This window comes from Pelodiscus sinensis, chromosome 1 (genome assembly GCF_049634645.1).
Source record: "Pelodiscus sinensis isolate JC-2024 chromosome 1, ASM4963464v1, whole genome shotgun sequence".
NCBI lineage: Eukaryota > Metazoa > Chordata > Testudines > Trionychidae > Pelodiscus > Pelodiscus sinensis.
The window spans coordinates 294582542-294598213 of record NC_134711.1 but is presented as its reverse complement, the minus strand read 5'-3'; the positions used below and the strand labels follow the sequence as shown (position 1 = coordinate 294598213).

General features: G+C 42.3%; 1 long non-coding RNA gene across 1 annotated transcript in view; it reads left to right on the top strand.

Moving 5' to 3' along the window:
• Positions 1-211: 211 nt before the first annotated feature.
• The window catches only part of LOC142826517 (uncharacterized), a 113970-nt gene continuing 98509 nt past the window's right edge, over positions 212-15672 (top strand). The window contains exons 1-2 of the long non-coding RNA XR_012900700.1: positions 212-351; positions 1384-1459. This is a non-coding gene — a long non-coding RNA (uncharacterized LOC142826517). The remainder of the gene's footprint in view (positions 352-1383; positions 1460-15672) is intronic.

Here is a 15672-nt window from a genome sequence, read left to right as displayed (position 1 = left end):
CTCACAGTGGTGGACCCAGACCAACTGTTTATATTACAACCACTTACCAAAATTTTGGAGTGTTCCCCCGCCCCATCAAAAATTATTGCTCACCACTGCACTAAACAGACTGCGAGAGATAATTATCTTCCTTGCTGAGACTTGTGCTGTCCTATCCATGGGAGTCTGTATGCATACTGAGCACATGATGAGATTGTGGAGACTTCAGAAGGCAAGTTAACAGAGAGAGCTAATTCACAGCATCGTGAATTCTGTTTTAGAGAAGAAGAACAAAAACGACTGGTGCAGAAAAACATACTGGCATCTTTCTTCTGGACACACAAGGTGCCAACAGTCTTGGTCTTGTGAAAGGTGGGTCTCAGCCAACCTTGAAAAATGCTGTGAGAAGAACTTTGGCTAATCAATACTTTATTAGGCAAGAAGGCATTGTGTTAGTCAAGGTTAGGCACTAAAATGAGGGTTATAATTTTATTTAGCTGTCACTCTTTTTTTTCAGTATTTCTGTGTGCTATAATTTGAGTCTCTGTTCTCTAGTAAATAAAGTTATACTTGCTTTCTCTAAGCTGCAAATCTAAATACAGTGTGTTAAGTAGAGGCATGTTCTAAAGTAGTGGTGGGCAATCTGCGGCCCGAGGGCTGCATATGGCCCATTGGGGCTCTATATGCATCCCATGAAACATTGTTTACTGTGGCCCACACACAGGGTTGCCAGATTCTGCTGGTTTTCAACCACATAGTTTCCCCCCTCCCCCCACCAGTGTTACAAAAGTGCCGCTCATTTAAAGGGCATATGAAGTGAGGTGTGTGCTGATTGTACACAACATTGTGAGAGCCGTGTGCTCCCTCTGCATTTAATCAAATCAATGCTACAATGCAATTGGAACAGCTCCCAAATTCTAGGTTTGCAAACACAGTTAGCAAACCTACCCTATCCCAGGAGGCTGTCTTGATCACAACAATCTTGCAGTCCACTGAAATAAGAAGGGCTACTCCTGCAGCCCACTCACTTGCCTAAACTGCCCCTCACTGTTCTAAGGTGTAACTAGTAAGCAGTGGCAAGTTGTTCCTTTGGGAATACAGGATCTGGTAATTCTGTGAAATAACCAGTGGAGGAGGGCCCATGGCTTGGCCCCTGCACCCGTGGCTGTTCTGCATTCCCCTTCTGTGACTGTTTTTCCTTGTCTGGTCTGGACACTGCTTGTGTCAGTTGACGCTGCGGCCAACAGAAGCCTGCTTGGGCCATACACAGCTGTTAAAGGGGCAACGTTTTTGGTGGGTTTTTCTTTTTGCTCAACAACTTTCCCCTGCTCTTTGTGCTCTACCCACCACTGTTTTGTCTCTTTTTCTGTAACGGTTTGGCCGCCCCTGGGCTGGACTCTACAGAGGGATGCTTGGAGAAGTTGTTGGTTGAAGTGCATTCATTGCTAGCCTGCCTGAGGGACAGCAGAGTTTGTGAGAGGTAAGAGGGGAGTGCTTGTATTGCCTGTGGCTGGGAGAATCAAGGAATAGATCACGGATAGGCACAGACAACGCTTCCTCACTCTAAGGTCAGCTGGTAGCAAAGCACTTCATAATCCTGAGTGCCCTGGGCAGCATAATTAAACTCTTCCATTCATTTATAATTCCATTTAATCTGGACCCAATAATCTTCATTTTCCTCCACTTACATCACATCTCAAAAGACACAGTTATAATAAATGTCAGAACTTCTGGTAGATGGAAAATGCAATTTGATCAAGAGTAAATGCTTTGCAAAACTGTATACTGAATTCACTGACACTTTGTGTTGGAGAAGAAAATAGATTAAAAAACAAGTTCTAACATTGTCAAGATGTCCCATTTCAACCCTTTAAAATGGGGTTGTTTTTGTTTCCCAACGACTTTTCACTTCCTTTTTTAAAGTTTTGTAACAGATTATAATTTTAAAACAGTAGTCTGAATGAGCTCTTTCCTGCCATCTATTGAGGAACTGTGGGAAAAGATCTCAGGAATGGACTGTATTTGCATAAATACCCACTTTGCTTAAGTGATAGCAGACGGATCTGCTTTGCAAAAGTGATCAGTTATGGCTGTTTTGGGTTGATATTCACTAAGGTCTTAGATGCAGGGGCAATGAAATATTGTTTATCCTTATATGATTAAGGAGACCAACATTGTAGTTAATATGCCCTAAGTGACCAGGACAACCTAACTGTAATCTCACTTGATAAGCCTGGAATAGTAATTCCAAACCCAAGTGAAAAACAGAGAAGGGGACAGGTGTTTAAAGCATTCCAAATGGTATTTGATCCTGTTCCAGTATTTAAAGTCACAGCTGATCAGACTTCGACCTTGGCTGTATTTATCTGGAGATCAGTGCTCTGGAACTCCATCTCCCAGGTTTTGATTTAGCGGATTTAGTAAGGACCTGCTAAATTGATCATTGATGGAGCCCCCATTGACCCAAGTACTCCATGGGGTCACAAGGAGTAAGAGAAGTCGAAAGGAGAGTTTCTCCCATCAACCTCCCATAGTGAAGATATCGCAGAGATTCGACTGAAGATGCATCGACTCTAGCTGTGCTATTCTTGTAGTTGGATTATGTATCTTAAGTTGACTTTCTGCCCCAGTGCGGGCCTGGCCTCAATTGTTTTACAGTGATCAGTTGAGCTGCAGTCACTGATATATTGCTCTGCGGTGTTGGGGTGAGCTTTATCCCTGGTGTACAGACAGTGTTGTTAAAAACAATGGAGAGGAGGTAGTAACCATGACATTCCCTTTTGTTTAGTAAAATCACTCTTAATGGAGTCTGATCAGCTGTGACTGGTTAGGGAGCTGAAATGAGTAGGGACTGAACTAAGTGATGGAATCTCAGAATACTGTACCTTAGCTAAAGGCAGTGGCAAGCAGAGGTGACAGTAACACTGGCAGGCAGCAGCGGAGTCATCAGGATTGAGCAAGGCGGGGGCAGCACCAGTGAAAGCTGTGATGGAGGCAGAGGTATCACTCAACCACCCCCTCAGGAGTCAGAAGTGAACCCACGAGAATGTGGCCCTGGATTCTGGGACTTCGCTGACCATGAATGGGGTGTGGGAAATGGGAGTGGTGTATTAAACAGACATTTTCTATTGGATTTTCATACTGCAAGGTGAGGCAAAGGTCACTTCCCAATATACTCTGAGGCATGTATTCACTTATTGTTCACATACTTGTGAATCACTATTGTGGTGGTTGTGATGGGGTGCGGTCACAGGCGACCCCTTGGGGGTACCTCCTGGGGAACTGACACAGCCACTGCCACTCGCCTTCCTGCTCTCTGGGGCTCCTCACCGCCCGGTCCTGCTGGGCCAGCTCTGCTGGTCTTCCCCAGCCAAGGCCCCGAGCTGAGGTCCCTGCTCCCACCGAGAAGCAGTGCAGACACTGAATCACTCCAGGTCCAAGGAAAGTGCAGTTTAGGGCCCAGCCTCCTGAGAGAGCACTCCCCAGATGGGCTCAAACCCCAAAGAATTAGGTTAGCCCCCTTTAGCAATGAAAGGGGGAATGTGCACGCTGGTTGCCCCCCAGGTAACAATCGCTTACACTGGGTTTGATGGAAAATAAAAATGGTTTTAAGTTGAAGCAGTAGGATTTAAGTAGTAATAAGCGAAAGTAGGCAGAACAAAGTAGGTTACAAATCAAAACAAACAAAACCGCTTGGCTAATTCTCTACTGAAAGCTCAGTGCAAACTTAAACTCACTCTAAAACCTCTTTTCCAGCTGCCCTGGGGTCCCTGGCCCCTTCCTTCAGGTGCAGCCCAGCCAAAAAGACTAAGGCCTCTCCTCTCCTATTCTTTTTGTTAAATAATTGAGGCCCCTCCCTTCCAACCATTGCTCAGACTGAAGGACAAAAGTTGAGGGTAACACCCTCCATGTCTCTCATTCACATTTTTGAAACTCACAAATGATTCCCCACTCCCTGTGTCTAATTTTACACACACAAATGATACATGCAACAGAGTAAGATAAAGAGAACCAGTGGGTTATGACATGAAGATTGATGGGTTACACAAAATGATTTGTTCAAAACAATTCTGAGATATGTATATTCATGTCCATAAGTCCATTTCCTAAAGCATGGGGAGGAGGACTGTCACAGTGGTCTCCCAAAATCATGGTTTGTTTCCCAACCTCCTAATAAAATGTTTCTTCTGTTATATGTAGGCTTAGTGTTGCAAGTGGGGAAGACTACTTGTGTCCACGGGTGATGTTAGGTTTCCCCAAGTTTCTGGATGGAGGTGGGAGCTTGGTTCAGTTCTATTTTGTAATGTTAAGAGGAATCCATAGATATGAACCTGGGTCCTTGTGGCTGCCAACACCACATAGCATAAGGGTTGCATAACATAAAATAAGACAAAATCAAAATAAATCCAAATATCTATGGAGGGAAAGCCTAATAGTTTTCCAATGCAATACATTTACTGAGCCTAACTTCTTGTTCACACAAAACCTGTTGTGTAATCTGGGTACTTAAAGGCAGTAGAAGACCCAAAATGGCAGTAGAAGACCCAAAACAAGTCTCTTCTCAAAAAGGGAGGGTTTATTTATTAAGGTCACTATACATTTAAAAATAATTCTGTTACTTCAACATGATATTTATATAGATCAATTTACATGTAAATCCAGATGGTTTTTGATAGGAAAACCAGATGTTATAAAGTAAAATGGAAAGTGTGTGTAGTGTAGAAACATATTGCCATATGAATTAGGTAATTGTATAATTTTATGTGGTACACTCATAAGTATGAGAGAAAATCTCCCTTTTCCCTCTCAAACCAGGAAGGCCACAGTGGATTCTCTATTGCTACTAATTTATTGTTAACTCTACATTGATGATACTGCTTACCGTGACATGAAGCTTATCTGTGACTGTCAGCAGCAAATATCTTCCATGGCTGGTAGTAGGACACTAGATGGGGAGAGATCAGAGTTACTACAGAGAATTCTTTCTCAGGTGTCTGGCTGGTGGGTTTTGCCCATACTCTAAGGATCTAACTGATGGTCATATATGGTGTTGGGAAGATATTTTCTCCAGGTTCCTTAGGCCAGATTGGTAGATATTTGCCTTCCTCTCCAACATGGGGTATGTGTCACTTTCAGCAGTGTAAATGGCAGATTCTCTACGAAGTGAAGTCTTCATAGTGTGATTAGAGGATGTCAGTAACTCAGTCAAAAGTTATGGATCTATATAAGTGAGTGGATGAGGTTCTGTGACCTGCGATATACAGGAGGTCAGACTATGATCATGATGACTCCTTTCCCCCTTAGGCTACGTCTACACTGGCATGTGCTTTTGCGCAAGAGATGTGCTTTTGCACAAGATCATCCATGCCATTGTAGATGCTCTCTTGCGCAAGAAAGCTCTGATGGCTATTTTAACCATACGGCTTTCTTGTGCAAGAAATTCATGTTGCCTGTCTACACTGGCCTCTTGCGCAAGTGGCCACTTTTGCGCAAGTTCGCACCAATGGAGACACAGCCTTAGAGTCTCTGGCTATATCTACACTACGAGTTTTCCTGGAAAAAATATGATAATGAGGCAGTCATTTGCATGAGTTGCAATCTCATTTGCATATTTTCTGCAGATACATTTTTTGCGCTGGGGTTGTTGTGCAAAACCAAGCAGTGTGGATGTTTTTGTTTTGCACAAAACCCCCTTTTTCTGCAAGATCCTTATGCCCCAAAAAAGGAGGTATACCGATCTGTGGAAAAAGGGGGTTTTGCGTAAAAAGAAAACATCCACAATGCTTGTTTTTGTGCAAAAACCCCAGGGCAAAAAACGGATCTGCAGAAAATATGCAAATGAGATATTGACTCATGCAAATTAGTCCCTCATTAGCATAATTTTTGCCGAGAAAACTCGTAGCATAGACGTAGCCTCTGAGTCTGAAGACTATAACTACCAGTTATCCGAATGAGATAGCAGGAAATTCCTATAGTATATTCTGTCTTATATATCACCTTGGCATATAAGAATTGTGTGAATCCTTCATTATGTGAGTATATACTCCATTCCCAATTTTCCATTTTTGTCTTGGATTAGCAAATTTATATCATAGAGTGACATTTGAAAGCAGGTGCATTTGAGGGGCTATCAACAGCCTATATTTCATATTGAGGCTGTGTCAGCCGACAGTCAGGGCAGTGTGTGCGTGTGTGTTACACCCAAGTCTTCAACTGCTGAGACACAAAGTCTCGTTGCACCGGGCAGCTTAGGAGGCTGGAGGGCGCCTCAAAAAATAGTTTAACGTCCGTGACTTTACTGCTAGGACCGAGGTCCCGTCGCAGAGGGTAGCCAAACAGGCTAACAGACGCCCCAGTGTGTACAGGAAGAGCTTATTACACTTCAGATTTTAGCTGCTAGAATTCATAATTCCTTCGCAGCGGGCAGCCCAGGAAAGGCTGAGAAGTGCCCCAGTGGACCCTGTCACCTGGGAGTGACACAGATCCAAACGCCCAAGCTCTTCCTATAACTGTCCCTTTATGACCAGCTGAAGTTCTTTTAAATTGTGCTTGGTTCTGTTACAGCAACTGAAGGAGTCAGGTTAAAACTTAAACAGTTACAGGTTTATTGAGGAAGCTTATAAATCATATGGTTACAATGGCTATTGCTCTATTTCTTAACTACTAGCAAAATATAGATCTTAAAAATGGTTACAAAGAAGATAAAGATAGAAAAATAGAAATAATGGTACCAAGTAACAGCTTACTCTTTCTATGTGTACACTTAAGACAGAGGACCACATCCAGGTACAATTTTTACCCCCTTCTGTGCCTCTCGACTCCAGCATGTCAGGCCAGGGCCGGTCCCTCAATTCCTAGGAAAGATGAAAATATGAGGTGGGCGTCCCCATAGAACCTCGGGAGGTCAAACACCTAACCCGACCAGCAGGTAGAGGGTAGAATGACACTCAAAGTGAGTGTGTGCTGGACCCATCTTTTATACCCATGGGGTCACGTATTTCTCTTTCTTATCTGTCATGCCAAATGGGGCTGGTCTGTCTTTTGTGAGACCAGTTCTTACAAGGGAGTTGTGAACTTAATTTACACTTGTAAGAGAGATAATTAAATTGGAATTACTGGGGATTCTTTTCTCAGTGGGAAATTCCTCTCCCAGGGACTGTGTGTGTGTTCGAATCAACATGGGTGCCAGCCGGGGCACTTCTCGCAGCCTCGAGGCCAGCTTATTGACTTAATCGCTCTCTTTCCACATATCTGTTTTTTCGGCTTCTCAGGATCAGATGAGCCAGCATAGACTATGCTGATTTTACTGCTCCTTCTCTGCCCTGTATGCTTCAGAGAGGCAAATAAGATGGATGATATGGGGGGTTGGTCTGTCTGGCTACAGGCTGCACCAAAATATTTCTCTTCTTGAAACTGATTAGGTCAGATAGTCATGTTTGATATGCTCAAGTGCTTGAATATCACCAAACTCAATGTAATTTTATCTCAAACCTCTACTTCTTCCTAAAGTTGGTGCACCTGAGCACATTTCATGGCTGTGTCTACACTGGGCCACTTATTCTGGAAAAGCAGCTGCTTTTCCGGAATAACTTGCCAGCTGTCTACACTGGCCGCTTGCTTTTCCGGAAAAGCACTGACGATCTACTGTAAAATTGTCAGTGTTTTTCTGGAAAAACTATGCTGCTCCCGTTTCGGCAAAAGTCCTTTTCCGGAAAAAATATTCTGGAAAAGGGCCAGTGTAGACAGCACAGTAGTCTTTTCCGCAAAAAAGCCCCAATCGCGAAAATGACAATCGGGGCTTTTTTCCGGAAAAGAGCATCTACATTGGCCACGGACGCTTTTCCGGAAAAAGTGCTTTTCCGGAAATGCATCCTGCCAATGTAGATACGCTTTTTCTGGAAATACTTATAACGGAAAACTGTTCCGTGTTAAGCATTTCCGGAAAAGGGTGCCAGTGTAGACCAGGAGTGCTAATGTTTTGTTTTCTTAACTAGAAGATTTACCCAGCATTGCTCAGGTCCTTAACTCAATTTTGTTTTTTGTAAAATAAAATGAAAATGCTTGTGCTTATTTAAATCTTGGGGTGGAGGATGAGGGGTTCAGTATGCAGGCTGCCTTAAAGAGAGAGGACTACCCTATCCTTCTCTCACCAGAGCAGCTTAAGGAGTGGGAGGCTTCCCAGGCTAGTCCCTTTCACCTATCTGGTGATTGCCTCCTTTCTGCATGGTTTTATGAGAAGCAATCCCATTACAGACACATTCCATTTTCCCAGCACAACCAACCCTTTATGCTTTAAGTTATGATGAAAGGGTGCTGCATACCACATTTGGTGGTCCTAGCACTTGCAATTTAGGAGGAGTTCTTGAATAAATGGACTCACAGACATACAGATGTACAAACTCTCTCAAATTTATAGTAGATAAATCTGAACATCCTAATATTATGCAGAATAGTGTTAGGTTAAAGATTTCCTTGAAATTATTGTTTAATTGATTTTTGATTTTGCTGATATCAACATCTTGGCAGATGCATGTTGTGGAAATTCCAGAGGCAGGTATAAACATACAGGCATAAGAAAAGAGTACCAATCAAGAGTAAGGTTAGAGATAACGAGGTCAATTCAGTCAGGGAGGATGAGGCCCTCTTCTAGCAGCTACGTGTAAACACCAAGGCTACGTCTACACTGGCACCCTTTTCCAGAAATGCTTAAAATGGAACAGTTTTTCCGTTATAAGTATTTCCAGAAAAGTGCATCTACATTGGCAGGATGCTTTTCCGGAAAAGCACTTTTTCCGGAAAAGCGTCCGTGCCAATGTAGACGCGCTTTTCCGCAAAAAAGCCCCGATCGTCATTTTCGCGATCGGGGCTTTTTTGCGGAAAAGACTACTGTGCTGTCTACACTGGCCCTTTTCTGGAACAGCTTTTCTGGAAAAGGACTTTTGTCCGAACGGGAGCAGCATAGTTTTTCCGGAAAAACAATGACGATTTTACATTAGATCATCATTGCTTTTCCGGAAAAGCAAGCGGCCAGTGTAGGCAGCTCGCAGCTTATTCCAGAAAAGCAGCTGCTTTTCCAGAATAAGTGGTCTAGTGAAGACACAGCCCAAGAGAGGAGAAACTGCTTTTTGTAGCTGGCTAGCCATTCAGAGTCTTTGATTAATCCTAAAATGATAGTGTCAAATTTGCAGATGAATTGTAGCTCTGCAGTTTCTCTTTGAAGTCTGTTTTTAAAATTTTTGTTGCAGGATGGCTACTTTTAAATCTGCTAGGGTGTGTCTAGACTACCTGGCTCCGTCAATGGAGCCATGTAAACTAGTTTATCCGACATAGTCAATTAAGTGGGGATTTAAATAATTCCCTCTTCATTAAAATAAAAATGGCTGTCGCCCTGTGCTGACAATCAGCTGATCCGGCACAGCGCGGCAGTCTAGACACGGATCGGTTGACAAGGGAAACCTTTTCGAATGCTCTTGTAAACCTCATTTCACATTTCACGAAGTTTACAGAAGCGGTCGAAAAGGCTTTCCTTGTCGACCCATCCACGTCTAGACTGTTGCACTGTGCCGGATCAGCTTATTTTCGGCACAGCACGGTGGCCATTTTAATTTTAATGAAGCGGGAATTATTTAAATCTCCGCTTCATTGACTATGTCAGGTAAACTACTTTACATGGCTCCATCGATGGAGCCATGTAGTCTAGACACACCCCTACTGTGTGTCCAGGGATATTGAAGTGTTCTCCTACAGGTTTTTGTGTATTGCCATTCCTGATATCTGATTTGTGTCTGTTTATTCTTTTACATAGGGACTGTCCAGTTTGGCCAATGTATATGGTAGAGGGGCATAGCTAGCACATGATTGCATATATTACCAATGTATGCAATCATGCACCAGCAATGCCCCTCTGCCGTATACATCGGCCAAACTGGACAGTAGTCCTCATCCTCCCTGACTGAATTGACCTCGTTATCTCTAACCTTACTCTTGATTGGTACTCTTTTCTTATGCCTGTATATTTATACCTGCCTCTGGAATTTGCACTACATGCATTTGATGAAGTGGGTCTTTGCTCACGAAAGCTTACGATCCAATAAATCTGTTAGTCTATAAGGTGCCACAGGACTTCTCGTTGTTCTGTGACTAACATGGCTACCCTTCTGATACTTGTCAACATCTGGCTCTCTGGATCCATTCATAGATGTCTCTTATATTTAGGGGTTTTGTTTCCTAGATAGGAATAGAAGAAAAAAAAAGTCTGTTAAGCAAGGTTCAATAGAAATGAAGAGATTCTTTGAGGAATATACACACCTGCTAGTGAGATTTCTATGTTCCAGATGTAACAGTTTTAATTGGGTGATGTGAGAGGTTGCAAGGGAAATTGATCTCTTTTATTTAACATCTGAGTCAAAATCATCTTTAAAATCAGTGTATCTGATCACTCTGCAGTTGCTTTACAGAAATCTAATATCTAGATTAGTCAGTAGAGAATATTCTTTGCTGAATTTGCCTGCATATTACTTTTATGAACACTGAAACTTTAAAAAAAATTACTAACATTACTTCTGTTTTTATCTTTGAATTTTTGTATGGAGAGCTGTCACTGGATCAGGAGGATTTAATGAAAAAAACTGTGATTATTAAGGAAAAGTTTAAAATTAAAACATTTATACTGGTGCCTAGCAGACTACATTCCCTGCACACATGCAGTGAACAACATTTTAGTAAATCAGCTCCTTAATTTTAAATGAAATTTGAGAGTTTCTGTTTCAGGTACTTCATGTTTATTAAACTGTATTGCTTACATGCAGTTGCTTTTTGCAGATAATTAAATACATACTATCACAATAAGTTACAAAGGAAAAAATTTAAAAAAAATCATTTTAATCATGAATTCTGCAGGTTTAAAATGCCTGATTTTGCAAGCCTACCCTGCTTAAGTATTTACTCATTGGAGAAGTCCCATTAAGGCCTCAATAACTTATACACGTTCTTAACTTTATGCATTTTACGCAGTCCCATTGATTTAAACACATGCTTATGATCCATTGACTTTCAAGGAACTTGAGAACATGCTTAAAATAAAGCAGATGCCATGACTTCTGTTCCTCATACATGTGCAATTCAGACAATAGCTATGTTGTTTTTACCGCCTGTAAGCAACCATCGATTTCTTAGACAGTAGGATTTTCATGTTGGAGAATATATTTTAAAATAAAATAAAACAATTATTTCTTAAAGGGTTAACATTGTAATGAAAGAACATCAAGAACACTGAGAAGATAGGCTACTCTTAGGAAAACATTTATGTATGTACTTACATTGATTTATATTCAGTAAAATACTTAAACACATGCTTAATTTTAACCACATACTTAAATCCAATTGAAGTCAGTGGGATTTAAGTGTATACTTATGTACTTTCATGAATAAAGATGAATTTAAGAAATAAAAATACCATTAATAAATATGGTTGTGTCTAGACTGGCAAGTTTTTCCGCAAAATCATCTGCTTTTGCGGAAAAACTTGCCAGCTGTCTACACTGGCTGCTTGAATTTCTGCAAAAGCACTGACGATCTCATGTAAGATTGTCAGTGCTTTTACGGAAATACTATGCTGCTCCCGTTCGGGCATAAGTCTTTTTCTGAAAAACTTTTGCGCAAAAGGGCCAGTGTAGACAGCAGAGATTTGTTTTCCGCAAAAAAGCCCCAATTGCGAAAATGGCGATCAGGGCTTTTTTGTGGAAAAGTGCGTCTAGATTGGCCACGGACGCTTTTCTGCAAAAAGTGCTTTTGCGGAAAAGGGTCCTGCCAATCTAGACGCGCTTTTCCGAAAATGCTTTTAACGGAAAACTTTTCCATTAAAAGCATTTCTGGAAAATCATGCCAGTGTAGACGTAGCCTATGAGTTCACATGAAAACTCATCATAACAAGTGGTAGCAAGGAAAAGTCAGAATCAGATAAGTTCATTTGCTCATTATAGACATCAAACATTCATCTGGTTATCAGTGAATTAGGTTATTAATAGCAGTTAAACTTTCCAATATATTTAGCTGTGTTTTCTCTTTGTGGATCATTCACGGGTTGATCCTGATTTACACAATTGTTTTTTTCAGTAGTATTTATAAACAAATGTCAGCTTATGGACTTTTGATCAAATATCTATTTTGACAAAATCTTCAGATATTTTCTCACCATGAAAGCATTTAATTTACATATTGTTGTTCTTGCTCCCTGGTTGGATGACAAACTTGTTAAGAAGAATAATAACGAATTGCAAACACTAAAAAATATCTAGGGATTAACTCTCAGGTAAGAGTTTTCAAATGAAATATTGTTTATATTAACATTCAAGAAGCTTTTAGGATTTGCATGGATTTTTACATATGTATTGGTACTTGTGTGAATGCTCAAATACTATTGATAAGTCTGCATTCAAATATCAGCAATTAGAATTCACATGGTTTATTTGTGAAAACATTGGCAAACTGCTGTTTGAATTATCCAGGTGCCTTTAATTAAATTCTAGCCTTAAAATTTTTACATTTGTTATTTCTGATTTTAACTGATCTTCAGTTACAAAAGATAAACTAGATTTTTAGGAGGGCATGATTTTATTTGCCCTACTTATGAGCTTTATTTTTGATATTTTAAGGCATCACTTTATTACTTCCTAACTCCTTGGACATGAAAGCAGACAATTCATCTTCTCCTTTTGAACAAATTGAGTTAGTGTGTCAAATGGAAAGAAAATTCTATTCTTAACACGTTACTCTGCCTCAGCAGTAAAAGAACGGTGATACTACTGTACGGGATAATTTTTTACTCCCATGCACTTCTGTTGTAAACATTTGTCCTCCCAAAGGCTCTGTAATATATGCAATGTGTAGGAAACTTCTCTGCTAGCACTTTCCCCTTTCATACACTTTCCTTATGTAGTTTCCACAAAAAACATCTGTCACTAACAAATTGAAGCCCTCTGATAAATAAATGTTGGACTTTGAAGAGGAAATCAAGTTTCCATTAGAATTATGTAAGGGAAAATCTATTCGATTTCTATAAGTGAAGTCCCAACAATGCATTCCTTTAAATTTTGACTGGCTATTTTTGTCATCAGTATGGAAATAGAATTGTGAATTTTAAGTGATGGTGTGATCGAGTAGATAAAGGGATGAAAGGGCAGAACAGTTGCTTCATAAGGTGTGACTTAGATTATGTCTATGCTGAAAAAAACAGCCTTCCTTTATACCTATAGCAGTGACTCATTTCAAAACTCCAGGTCAGCTAACTCAGGCTCTTCCTACGGGACTAAAAATAGCAGGGTAGCACTTCCTGAGGAGGCGAGAGTGTAAGCTCTAGCAGGACTAATGAGGGCGGAAGGCCATTTGGCCTGGGGCTTTAAGCTCAAAGGGGGGCCTCACATTTAAATACTTTTTGACATTTGACCAGTTTTACATCCCTGTCAGACGAAACGTGATACACTCTCCACAGCTTAGAGCTGCAAATTTGAGCAAATAAGAGAGTAATTCAGTAAAAGACAATTTTTTGTTAACTTATCTAGAATTTGTCATATTAAAGAATTTAAAATGTCCATAAACATATATCCATTCTGATGGGACAAGATTAGACCGTGATGAACGTGGCCTCTCAGATCAGCTGATCACATATACAAATGACTAATAGTGGCTGGTGCTAGATCAGTGTCATTTTTTATTTTTATTATGGCTTGGGCATCAAAAACTGGAAGTGGCCTCTACCTCTCTGGACTTTTGAGAGTGCGTGCTCTGAGACCCTCCCCCTTCATTGGTCTCAAAAGCCAGCCATTAGCTGGAGCTATTTTTATCTGTAGTGCGAGTCCCGGCCAGCTGACCTGGGCTCTGAGATTTGTTGCTGCAGGTTTTATTTTTAATTTTTTGCAGTATCAGGCCAATATGCAGGTGGGGTGAAAAGGGTACAAATGCATCTCCCTGTTCCCCTAATTAAGCATGAGGGGGCTCTGTTAGGGCAGTGGATCTGCAGCTCAAGCTCAGCTTCCCTCCTTCCCCCCATAGGGGGAAGCCCATGCTGGCGCTCCACCCCCCTTCCTCTGCAAGGTTGGAGCCCCAGTGCTGGCTTCCCACGCAGGGTGGGGGGCGGGGAGCCTTGAGCCTTGCTGTGCAATCCGGCCCACAGGGAAGAAGCACTCCCCTTCCCCCGGCCAATGGGAGCAGTAGGAGGCAGTTCCTGGGACCGGCATGGGGCGCAAAAGCAAGTAAGTGACCTCCCACCCCTTCATGCCCAAACCCCACACCTTCAGCCCCCTCACACGGCCCCTCCCCCGCTGAGAACCTGCACCCCCTAGCCTACTCCTGCACCCTCCCCCCTGGCCAGACACCCTACTCCCAGCCCTCTGCAGCATCCCTTGTTCCTGCATCCTCCCTCCGGGCCACACACTGCACCTTCCCTTGCTCTTGCCCCCTCCCCTAGCTAGACACCCTACTCCCAGCCTGCTCCTATACCCTACCTCCCATCCAGACCTCACACCCTCACTCCCACCTGCACCTCACCTCCCGCCCAGACCTTGCACCCTCACCCCCTCCTGCACTGCACCTCCTGCCCAGATCCTACACCCCCCCATTCCTCTTGCTGGCAGCCCTGTGCCACACACTGAACCCCTCGTTTTTGTCTCAACCCCTGAGCTTGGGAGGGTTCCACAAATCCACTAACCCTGGAACCCCAGAAGAGTAAATCTGGCCTATGGCAATCTCTGAACCTCAATCCTCTCTGTCCGCCCCCTCCCCCAGTGGGGCTGAAGTGCCAGAGGAGTGAAGTGTTTCAGTTGGGAGCTATATCCGTGAGGGGTTGGGGTTTTTGGAAAGTATTTTTTGTTTGTTTTTTGCTTCTCACTTATGTGGTCCACAACTGATTTTTCTGTGGGTCAGTGGCCCCCAGCCCAAAAAAGGTTCCTGGCTCCTTTACAGTTATGAAAAACCTCACCCCAATCTCCCCCTCAGAAATTCCTCCATATGGGCCTGAGTATAAACACACCCTAAGTGGCTGACAGACAAAAAGCTGAGATAAAAGGCTGCTCCTAGAAAGAGAAAACTTGATGTCAGAGAAGACTCCAGAGGAAAGAGGGAACTCACAGGGAAAGATCTGCAGCTAGCCACAGGGAGCCTAGCTTACAAAGGGCTGCATGTTGCCAAGGACAAGGCCATGATGTAAGTGAGTTAGTGCAGCAGAGCAATCAACTGTTGTCCTCTGTCATTAATGCCTTGGCTCCAAACCATCTATTCCCCCTGCAACTGACAGTTTCACATAAACATAGCCAATTGCTAACCTACAACTTTTGTTCAATATTAAAATTATTTAAGAAACCAAATAGCCAGTCTTAGGCTGTGTCCAGACTCAGGGGTTTTTTCGGGAAAAGTAGCCTTTTTCCGAAAAAACTTCACCTGCATCTAGACTGCAGCCGCGTACTTTCGAAATTAAATCTTTCGACGGCGGTAAACCTCATTTCACGAGGAAGAACGCCTTCTTTCGAAAGTGCTTCTTTCGAAAGAAGGCGTTCTTGAATGTAAATAGGGCTTCTTCGAAAGAGAGCATCTAGACTCACTGGGTGCTTTCTTTGGAAAAAGCGGCTTACTCTTTCGAAAGTTCCGCGTGCAGTCTAGACGCTCTCTTTCGAAAGAGTCTCTTTCGAAAGTATCTTTCGA